The sequence below is a fragment of the Coenobita brevimanus genome, chromosome 37 (assembly GCF_032717465.1).
Source record: "Coenobita brevimanus isolate Jiangsu-jjx chromosome 37, ASM3271746v2, whole genome shotgun sequence".
Lineage (NCBI taxonomy): Eukaryota > Metazoa > Arthropoda > Malacostraca > Decapoda > Coenobitidae > Coenobita > Coenobita brevimanus.
Window position 1 is genome coordinate 2848184 of NC_136990.1, and position 11591 is coordinate 2859774.

Consider the following 11591-nt stretch of genomic DNA (forward strand, 5'->3'; position numbering starts at 1 on the left):
AAGAGAAATAAGGTGACTGAGAGATTGACTAGGAGAGTGTATAGTGTGTGTGTGTGTGTGTGTGTGTGTGTGTGTGTGTGTGAGATTAGGTGAGGTGAGGGGGGACACTGAAATCACATGAGCATAGGTGAGATGAGGAGATGAGATGAGGTGGATTCAGGTGAGGTAAGATGAAGTGCACTGAGATGAGAAAGAATGAGGTGAACTGAGGTATATAGCATTCGTGTGAGGTAAGGTGAGGTGAGTGGGAAAGTGTATAGCCAAATAGAATGCAATGTTGTTTTTCGTTCTGTCTTCCTAATACGGAGATACCAAACGTCCCTTGCCAGTCTACCTACCCTGGCACTCACTCACTCACTCGGTCGCTCACTCACTCACTCACTCGCTCACTCACTTAACCATATCCACCTACCTTGACATTCACTCACTCACTCACCCACCTATCCCAGCACTTACTCTCACTCATCCGCCAAATCCTTCAGATGCACATTCACTCACTCCTGCACACACACACACACACACACACACACACACACACACACACACACACACACACACACACACACACACACACACACACACACACACAGAAACTTGAAATTATAGAAAAGGCTAACCAAAAGACGGTCGGCATTGCGCTCTATGAAACTATCTATCTACCTATTGCCAGACGCCTTAATCCCATAAGGGATAGCCACAAACAAACCGTCTCCATGTCGTCCTGTCCCCCGCCATTTCACTGCTCTGCTCCCAGCTCACACCCCCTCTCTCATATACCTCTCCATTCCATACCTCCATCTCATCCTTGACCTCCCCCTCCCTCTCCTCCCTCTCCACCTCACTCATACACTCTCCTCGTCAGTCTCTCTCCATCCTCTCCACATGGCCAAACCACTTCATTGTGTTTCTCCTAACGCTTCCTATCACATCCACATCCACACCACAACGCTCCTTCACTTTCCCATTTGTCAGTCTCTCTCTCAATGTGACTCCACATGCTCCTCTCAAATAACTCATTTCACTGCACTCACTCTTGACTTCTGTCCCTCCAACAACGTCCAAGCTTCACTTCCATACGTCAGAGTTGGTATCACAATACTGTCATGTAGTAACTTTTTCACATCCATGTTCACTTCCTTGTTTCTTATCATTGCTTTCAAGGAACTAGCAACCTTTCTTCCTTGTTGTACCCTTTCAAGCACTTCATCCTCCAAACTTCCATCTTTACTCATCACACTACGCAAGTACGTAAACGTACTCGCATTTTCCATTTCCTCCTCATCTAACCTCACTGTACATTCACTGATTTCACCTAGGCTGTCTCAAAGACCATCACTTTACTCTTCCCTACATTCTCCTTTAGATTCCGTTTCTAACATACTCTCCCAATCTCATCCACCAAGCCTTGCAGCTCCCCTTCGTCTTCATTCAACAACACAGTATCATCTCCAAACAACAGTACAGGAAGTTTCCAAACACTGCCCTCTCTCATTAGGGCCGCTCCAACATCCACTGCCCTACCTTGTATCTTTTTAATAACCCCACCCATATACAGACTGAACAACCATGGAGACATGACACATCCCTGTTTCAATCCAACCTTCAAATAGAAAAATTCACTCAGTTCACCATCCACACGCACTGCAGCCTTATCACCATCATACATACTCTTCACAGCATTCAACAACTTCCCATCTACTCCATATATTCTTAACACTTTCCACAATACTTGTCTATCCACCCTGCCATATGCTTTCTCCAAATCCATGAAAGCCGCATACAACTTCTTTCCCTTCTCTAGAAACTTTTCCGCGTAATAAAAGACGGTAGGCATCGCGCAAAATAAAACCGCGTAACAGAAGAGTCACGCAGAAATAGGCCACCGATCCATAACCCTAATGGAGAGGCCGTCCGGTAGGGAATCACATGCACGCAATCTCAACGCGGCATCAAGACCAGACAAAGACAATGGCGAATTCCAGGCTAGATTCCACGAGTAAGATGGAGAAAGGTAGGACATGCTGAGCCTACCTCCTGCCTCTCTCTCTCTTTCTTCTCTCTCTCCCTCTCTCTCTCTTTCCCTCTCTGGGACATGTTCAGCCTCTTCCTTTGTCTTTTTCTTTCTTTCTGTCTGTCTGTCTGTCTGTCTGTCTCTCTCTCTCTCTCTCTCTCTCTCTCTCTCTCTCTCTCTCTCTCTTTTCTGTCTTTGTATCACTGTTTCTTTCTCTGTCTGTCTGTCTGTCTGTCTCTCTGTCTGTCTGTCTGTCTGACTGTCGGTCTCTGTCTCTCTCTTTCTCTCACACACACACACACACACACACACACACACACACACACACACACACACACACACACACACACACACACACACACACACACACGTTCCATCTACCCACCGCTGTCCTGTCTGTCTCTATCTCACTCTCTTCACTCATCCCTGTCGCAGGACCCTAATATTTCTCTCTCTCTCTCTCTCTCTCTCTCTCTCTCTCTCTCTCTCTCTCTCTCTCTCCAACTGATAGCATTCCCACCTACAAGTACTCTAATTGTAAATTCTCTCTCTCTCTCTCTCTCTTCCTCTGCACTCTTAACCATCCACTCACCTGATAGCACCACCACTAAACATTACTCCCATTTCTTCCCTTCAATTAACACAAAGGCTTTTAAAACCAGAAGTCCTATGCCACATGTCCACATTTCCCCCATATCCACCCCTATGTCCAGGCTACATAGGGGTGAAATAGGTCCCTTTTCCGCCCTGCTGCCTATGTCCTTGATGCTCTGGCCTTTTGGGTGATAATTGATGTTATTTGTTAGTAGAGAGAGAGAGAGAGAGAGAGAGAGAGAGAGAGAGAGAGAGAGAGAGAGAGAGAGAGAGAGAGAGAGAGAGAGAGAGAGAGAGAGAGAGAGAGAGAGAGAGAGAGAGAGAGAGAGAGAGAGAGAGAGAGAAATATTAGAGTCTCGGGACGGGGATGAGTAAAGAGAGGGAGATAGGCGGAGACAGACAGGACAAGTGTGTGTGTGTGTGTGTGTGTGTGTGTGTGTGTGTGTGTGTGTGTGTGTGTGTCCGAATCCGGGTACACACTTGCCAACCCGTTCCCTAATACATCTCCACTGCTCTGTTCCATATATTTCCCCATATCACCCTCTCAGCACCAGTACCCACAGTCCATATTAAATACATGCCAGGGCTGTCTCATTCAGGGCTGGTGGAATGATGTCAGCCTTTGTTTCTTTCTTTTTTGACGCAGGTGGGCTTGTGAAGGATCATTATAGCCTGCTTGAACGAAATTAAATCAATCAGAATTCCTTTTTTTTTTTTTTTTTTTTTTTTTTTAATGTTCTGTTCGTCTGTCTTTCACTAACAATTTTTCGAAACGTGGCGACTAATTTCCGTAGACTTTTGCGACTTCCTTCCTTCCTCCTCCTCTTCCTCCTCCTCCTCCTCCTCCTCCTCCTCTCCTATTCACCTCCTCCTCTTCTCTTCCCCTTCCCTCCCTTTCCCTCTTCACTCCAGACCCCTTTATTTCTTCTCCTCTTTCCCTCCCTTCCTTCCTCCTCTCCAGTTCCTTCTCTCCCTCTTCCTCTTTCCTCCTCGCTCGCTTTTCCTCACTCCTCTCCTCCTCCTTCCCTTCCTTTTCCCTCCATTCTCTCATCCTTCTTTCCCTTTTCCTCCCAGTCCTCTTTCCTCTCCTTTCCTCCTCCCTCTCCCGCTCCTCTCTTTCTTCTTTTACTTTCCTCCCGTTTTTCCATTGCTTTCGCTCTTCTCCCTCCTCCTCCTCCTCCTCCTCCTCCTCCTGCTCAGGTACACCTCAGGTAATGTTGGGTCTGTTGGACCCCAACAGCTCTATAGAGCAAAGACAGAGCCAGCTCCAGGAATGACCCCATCACCACCCTAAACTACTTAACCAGTCAGGAAGGTAGAACAGATCGTTAGGGCTTATTTTAATATATGAAAAACTAAAGATAAAAGTTGCTGGGCTTGGTATGTTTCTTTGGCCATAGATACACAGATTAATGCTTCACTTCCTCCTCTTGTCATTATCTGTGCCACCACGTGCAGGCGTCCCTCTCTAGGATCTTATGTACAGTGTTGGGATGTTATTTTATCTGTGTCTCTTCTGTCTCTCAAAATTCCTAACTAGATTTTAAAATGCCCTTCAGAATTTGGTCTTCGTGTGTGTGTGTGTGTGTGTGTGTGTGTGTGTGTGTGTGTGTGTGTGTGTGTGTCTTCCTGCTCTGTCTCTTTCTATCTCTGCTTCTATCTCTCTCTCTCTCTCTCTCTCTCTCTTCTTTCATTTCTTCATCCATCCCTTCCTTACTTACAAGACACTGAAACCACATATTTTTTCTCATCCACACTCACCTTTACCCTGCACCCTCTTCCTTCCCACCTACACCCACCTACACCCACTTACACCAATCTACACCTTGTCATGACCAGCTCGCACCCACACTTACACCCCCACCTACTCCCCCACTTAGGCTACACTGACATACACCTCTCCACCTACATCCCAGCTAATTCCTTTCCCCCTACACGCCTTCATACACTTACCTTCACCCCACAACCTCCCACTTACACCTACCTGCCCACCCACTTACACCCCACCCACCTGTACCCACCCCCACCCACTCCCATCTCATCTCCACCCACCTACATACAGTCAGGCAGCCCATGTCCCCACCTAACCCCACCCATTCACATTATCCTGCACACCCACCCATCATTCCCCACCTACCCCACCTGACCTACCCACCTAAACTTAGCTGCACACCCACTTACAACCCACCCACCTACACCCAGCCAGGCCGCCCACAAACCCACCTACCCACCTACTCACACTACCCAACACACCCATCATTCCCCACCCGACCTACCCACCTAAACTCACCTGCACACCCACTTACACCCCCACCCATGTCCCCCACCCTCCTACACCCACAAACCCACCTAACCCACCCACACACACTTCATTCTCTGTACCTGCTGGGTCTTTGGACGGGAATATAAATGAATAAATTGAGGCGCTTCGCTCAGGACACGGGGCTACGCATGTCGACCTAGGCTACTCACAGGCTAGATTAACTTCCCCTGTTTCACCTGCAATGGCCAGGGACCCTAGTTCCCCCAATTAGCTTCCCCCTATTTCATCCTGTACAGTGTTGGACAGAAGTTAGCCCTATTTACCTCACCTATTTCACTTAGCTACAGGTGGAGGGAAAAGTTTGATGCTGGTTAGTTGAAGGGGAGACTAGCTTTATCTCTCTCGCTACGGCTGTGTTCAGAAGGTAGGCTAATATTTCAACTTCTTGTCTTATACTAGAGGAGGTACACACACACACACACACACACACACACACACACACACACACACACACACACACACACACACACACACACACACACACACACACACACACACACACACAAATACACTCTCCCTTCCTTCCTCCCTCCCTCCCTCCCTCACTCACTCACTCACTCACTCACTCACTCACTCACTCACACACACACACACACACACACACACACACACACACACACACACACACACACACACACACACACACACACACACACTCTAACCTTAACCAACAGCACAAAATCAGTCTTTCGTGTCCTCCACATTATAAACACAAATATATTAACCCTTCACCTCGACGAGCCATTTTTGAGTCTGTCTTTCTCTTTTTTTATTTTTTTTTTTCATGAGTTTTCGAGGCGTATTCTAGGAGAAGATTGTGCCCTGGAAGAAATTGATCCCCTGGCTCCTTCATCCACGTGTAGTTAATAGGCACTGAGCCCTTGTAGAATGAGTATGTCTTTTTTATGTATATTTGTCTTCAGATTCCCCAACACCTCTTCCTTAGCGATTTATTCTTGGAGTGTGGTAGGTGTGGTGGATGTGGTAGGTGTGGTGGATGTGGTAGTGTGGTAGGTGTGCTAGTTGTGGTAAGTGTGGTAGGTGAGGTAGTTGTGGTAGGTGTGGTAGTTGTGGTAAGTGTGGTAGGTGTGGTAGTTGTGGTATGGTAGGTGTGGTAAATGTGGTGGGTGTGGTAGTTGTGGTCGGTGTGGTAGTTGTGGTCGGTGTGGTAGTTGTGGTAAGTGTGGTAGTTGTAGTAGGTGTGGTAGTTGTGGTAAGTGTGGTAAATGTGGTGGGTGTGGTAGTTGTAGTAGGTGTGGTAGTTGTGGTAGGTGTGGTAAATGTGGTGGGTGTGGTAGTTGTAGTAGGTGTGGTAGGTGTGGTAGTTGTGGTAGGTGTGGTAGGTGTGGTATGGAGTCTAGTCACTGAAGTTTCCCCTAAAATGTCGAACCCGGGTCACTTGCTTCGTTAGACTCACCACATGTACTGCTAACCCATTACCCCCCCCCCAATTTGCATACGGGGGGGGAGGGGGAAGGGGGGTGGGTTAGTTGGTGAGTGGGTGAATGGTGTGGTGGTGTGGTGTGGTGTGGTGTGGTGACGTGGTGTGGTGTGGTGTGGTGGTGTGGTGTGGTACTGTGTTATTTCATATTAAGGGACATGATAAAAGATGAATGAATGAATGAATGCAGAAAGAGAGAGAGAGAGAGAGAGAGAGAGAGAGAGAGAGAGAGAGAGAGAGAGAGTCAGGAATATAAGGCAGTGCAGTAGAGGACGACTTATCACCAGAGAGAGAGAGAGAGAGAGAGAGAGAGAGAGACCACTTATCACCTGACCACAAGCGGCCAGGTAGCCCAGGTAAAGTCATTAGCGGTCCAACACGCACAAGGACCCTGCAATACGGTCTCTGAAAATCTGTCTCTGCAATCCGGTCAGTGAAATTCGGTCTCTGAAATTCGGTCTCTGCAATACGGCCACTGGAATTCGGTCTGTCACTGAAATTCGGTCTCTCACAGCTGCAGGGCTTGGTGGATGAGTTTGGGAGAGTGTGTAAGGAACGGAATCTAAAGGTGAATGTTGGGAAGAGTAAAGTGATGGTCTGTGAGAGAAGTGAAGTCAGTGAATGTACAGTGAGGTTGGATGAGGAGGAAATGGAAAATGTGAGTACGTTTAAGTTCCGTACTTGGGTAGTGTGATGAGTAAGGATGGAGGGGTGGAGGGTGAAGTGCTGGAAAAGGTACAATAAGGAAGAAAGGTTGCTGGTTCCTTGAAAGCAGTGATAAGAAACAGGGATGTGAGCATGGAAGTGAAAAAGTTACTACATGACAGTATTGTGATACCAACTCTAACGTATGGAAGTGAAGCTTGGACGTTGTTGGAGGGACAGAAGTCAAGAGTGAGAGCAGTGGAAATGAGTTATTTGAGAGAAGCATGTGAAGTTACATGGAGAGACAGACTGACAAATGAGGAAGTGAAGGAGCGTTATGGTGTGGATGTGGATGTGATAGGAAGCGTTAGGAGAAACACACTGAGGTGGTTTGGCCATGTGGAGAGGGTGGAGAGTGAGAGACTGAAGAGGAGAGTGTATGTGAGTGAGGTGGAGGGGGAAGAGGGAGGGGGAGGCCAAGGATGAGGTGAAGGGATGGAGTGGAGAGGTATATGAGAGAGGGGGGTGTGAGCTGGGAGCAGGGCAGTGAAATGGCGTTCAACAGGGCGACATGGAGGCGATTTGTTTGTGGCCACCCCTTACGGGATTAAGGCGTCTTGGAATAGATAGATAGATAGACGTACCTTGACCAGGGCAGTCCGATACCTGAGGCCAGACAGTCTTCCTACATGCCACACTTTCACATATCACCTTTTTGACGCCAATACTCATTATCCATATTGAATGCATGCATGGGCTGTTTTATATTGGAGTGGTGTATTGGCATTAGAGAGAGAGAGAGAGAGAGAGAGAGAGAGAGAGAGAGAGAATGTGTTTGTTAATGTTTGTGCGTGTGTAACCTATGTGTGTGTGTGTGTGTGTGTGTATTTGTTTGTTAGTGTATGTGTGTATGTGTGTGTGTGTGTGTGTGTGTGTGTGTGTGTGTGTGTGTGTGTGTGTGTGTGTGTGTGTTTGTGTGCATACTGGGCGAGGAAGGAGCCTTGGAAATAACAAACCCTGATCCTGTTTTTGGCAGTAAAGTGTTAAGATAATTGTAATGAGGTGGAGGAGGGGAGGAGGGGAAGACCGAGGAAGGGAGAACCGATGCAGAATAAAAGAAGAACAAGAGGAGAAGGGTATAGAACAGAGGAGGAGGAGGAGGAGTGGAGGAATGAAGAGAGCAAGAAAAGGCATGGAAAAGAGAAGAAGAGGGGAGAGGAAGACGAACAGATGAAGAAGAGAAGGAGGTATAGAACAGAGGAGGAGGAGGAGGAGGAGGAGGAGGAGGAGGAGGAGGAAAAAGGAGAGAGGAGGTAGAGATGGGAAAAGGAGGAGAGGAGGAAAGAAGAGAATAAGGGAGGAAAAGGAAATGAGAAGAAGAGGAGAGAAAAAGAATAGAAGATTGGAAAGGAGTGGATGAAGAGAGGAGAAGAGGAGAGGAAGAGAGGAAAAGAAGAGGATAGGAGGAAGAGAGAAGAGAGGAAGTGAGGGGAAGAGGAGGAGAGGACGAAGAGAAGAGATGAAGAGAGGAGAAGAGGCGACGAAAGTGGAGGAGAGAAGAGAAGAGGAAAAGAGAAGAAGAGGAGAAAGAGAGATTATACGGAGAAAGACAAATAAGAGAGAATAACGACGGAAAAGAGGAAGAGAGGAAGATGAAAAAAGAGAGGGGAAAAAGGAGAGAAGGGAAGAGAAGAGGAAGAGGTAATAGCAGAGGAAGAGGAGGGAAGAGGAGGAGAGGAGGGAGGGGATAGAAAGTGGAGGCTTGGAGAGAACAGGAGAGAACAAGTGATGCAGAACAGATGCAGAACATAAGTAGGTAGGCTAATAACGGGTGTAGAGAGGAAGAAGAAAAAGAAGGAGGAGGAGGAGAAGGAAGAAGAGGAGGAGGAGATGGAGACTGAGACGGAGGAGGAGAAGGAGAGGAAGAGGAAGACGAAGAAGAAGAAAGATGATGATGATGAGGAGGCGGAGGAGCAAGGGAACGGGGATACTAAACAGCTACAACCCTTATGGTCCTTTCGAGGCTATTTGTTACAGAGTAGACTATGACTACAAGATCTAACTCTACATGCTGAAGGATAAGGATAGTAAAGCAAGACTATGACTACAAGATCTAACTCTACATGCTGAAGGATAAGGATAGTAAAGCAAGACTATGACTACAAGATCTAACTCTACATGCTGAAGGATAAGGATAGTAAAGCAAGACTATGACTACAAGATCTAACTCTACATGCTGAAGGATAAGGATAGTAAAGCAAGACTATGACTACAAGATCTAACTCTACATGCTGAAGGATAAGGATAGTAAAGCAAGACTATGACTACAAGATCTAACTCTACATGCTGAAGGATAAGGATAGTAAAGCAAGACTATGACTACAAGATCTAACTCTACATGCTGAAGGATAAGGATAGTAAAGCAAGACTATGACTACAAGATCTAACTCTACATGCTGAAGGATAAGGATAGTAAAGCAAGACTATGACTACAAGATCTAACTCTACATGCTGAAGGATAAGGATAGTAAAGCAAGACTATGACTACAAGATCTAACTCTACATGCTGAAGGATAAGGATAGTAAAGCAAGACTATGACTACAAGATCTAACTCTACATGCTGAAGGATAAGGATAGTAAAGCAAGACTATGACTACAAGATCTAACTCTACATGCTGAAGGATAAGGATAGTAAAGCAAGACTATGACTACAAGATCTAATTCTACATGCTGAAGGATAAGGATAGTAAAGCAAGACTATGACTACAAGATCTAACTCTACATGCTGAAGGATAAGGATAGTAAAGCAAGACTATGACTACAAGATCTAACTCTACATGCTGAAGGATAAGGATAGTAAAGCAAGACTATGACTACAAGATCTAACTCTACATGCTGAAGGATAAGGATAGTAAAGCAAGACTATGACTACAAGATCTAACTCTACATGCTGAAGGATAAGGATAGTAAAGCAAGACTATGACTACAAGATCTAACTCTGCATGCTGAAGGATAAGGATAGTAAAGCAAGACTATGACTACAAGATCTAACTCTACATGCTGAAGGATAAGGATAGTAAAGCAAGAAGGCTCCCCCCATCACCAAACCCTCCAGGAAAAAGTGAGAATAACCACCATGCAGCATGGAAAAACTGACATGGAAATTTTATAGGAAAGACTGAAAAGGAAAAGTTACATTCTGTAATATTTTATCTCTAAGCTAACTGAAAGAGGAAGTATTAAAGTAAAATAAATAAGGAAATAAATAAATATATAAGGCATGACATTATGTACGGGTACGGCGATTTAACGGGGCGTCTGAAGACATAGCGTGGAAATTGCACTGTGCACGGTGTGGATGTTTAGGGGTGGTGCGGCAGCCTTGCCTGGCGCTATTAAGGTAGGCAGCAGTCAATCAGGCTCCAGCTCCGTTCACTCCACTGAGACAAGGAACTTTCCCATGTGGGACAAGCAAACAAGTCACCTCCTGAAGCAGTGATCCCTGGTACATTAAAAAAAATCCCGATGGTGGTCACTTGACTAACAGGGACCCTCAGTGATCCACAGCCCATCACAGGTCGAAAGTATGAGTAGTGACCGTTAACTCATGCTATCTGTGCAGATCCTAGTCTGTGCTTATAGTAGTGTATTTGCATTAAATAAATTGAGGAGAAGGAGGAGGAGGAGGAGTAGAAGAAGAAGCAGCATAAGAAGTGCATATAATCCTAGGTGAGACAGGTGTTAGTGTGGACAGGAAGCAGGACAGGTTATGTAGCAAAGACAGGTGTGGCTAAGGACAGGCGAGGCAGGTCGTGAGGCAGGTGAGGCCCCTTAGGCAGGCAGGCAGGCAGTGAGGCAGGCAGAGGCAGTGATCCGTACCTCCTGTGTGCTGCCTTCTGTTCTGCCTACCTCTGTACCTACCTACCTACCTACCTGCCTGCCCATCTCTTTGCCACGTTCTCTGCCTACCTACCCTCTTGCTTACCTACCTTGCTGGCTACCTCGCTACCTATCACCCTACTTACCACTCTGCGTACCTACCTCACTATCACCCTACCTATCTACCTACCTCTCACCCTACCTACCACCCACCCGCCTAACCACCCCCATCTCGCCACACCCTCTCCCGCATCCTACTCACAATCTCTTTCCTCCTCCAGTATCCTGCCTCCATCTCTCTCTCCTCTTCCTCTTTCACTCCCAACCTCTCTTCCAACTCCTTCTTCTCCGTCCTGACCCCCTCTTTCTCTCCTCTTCCTCCTTTTTCCTTACTCCCACAGTCTCCCCACACCCTCTCCTCCTCAATCTTCTCTCCCCACACCCTCTCCTCTTCCATCCTCTCTCCCCACACCCATATCTCCCTCAAAATGCCTCCCAATCTCTCCTTTCTGACTCCCAAATCCTCTCCTCATACACCCCAAGCTACATCCTTCCCCTGTAAATTCAAAGCAAGGAAATTGATCAGATAAACTTTGATTACTTTGCATCTTGTGACAGCTGTGTGTAGGGCAGTATAAGAAGAAGAAAGAGGAGGAGGAGGAGGAGGAGGAGGAGGAGAAGAGGAGGAAGAAGTAGA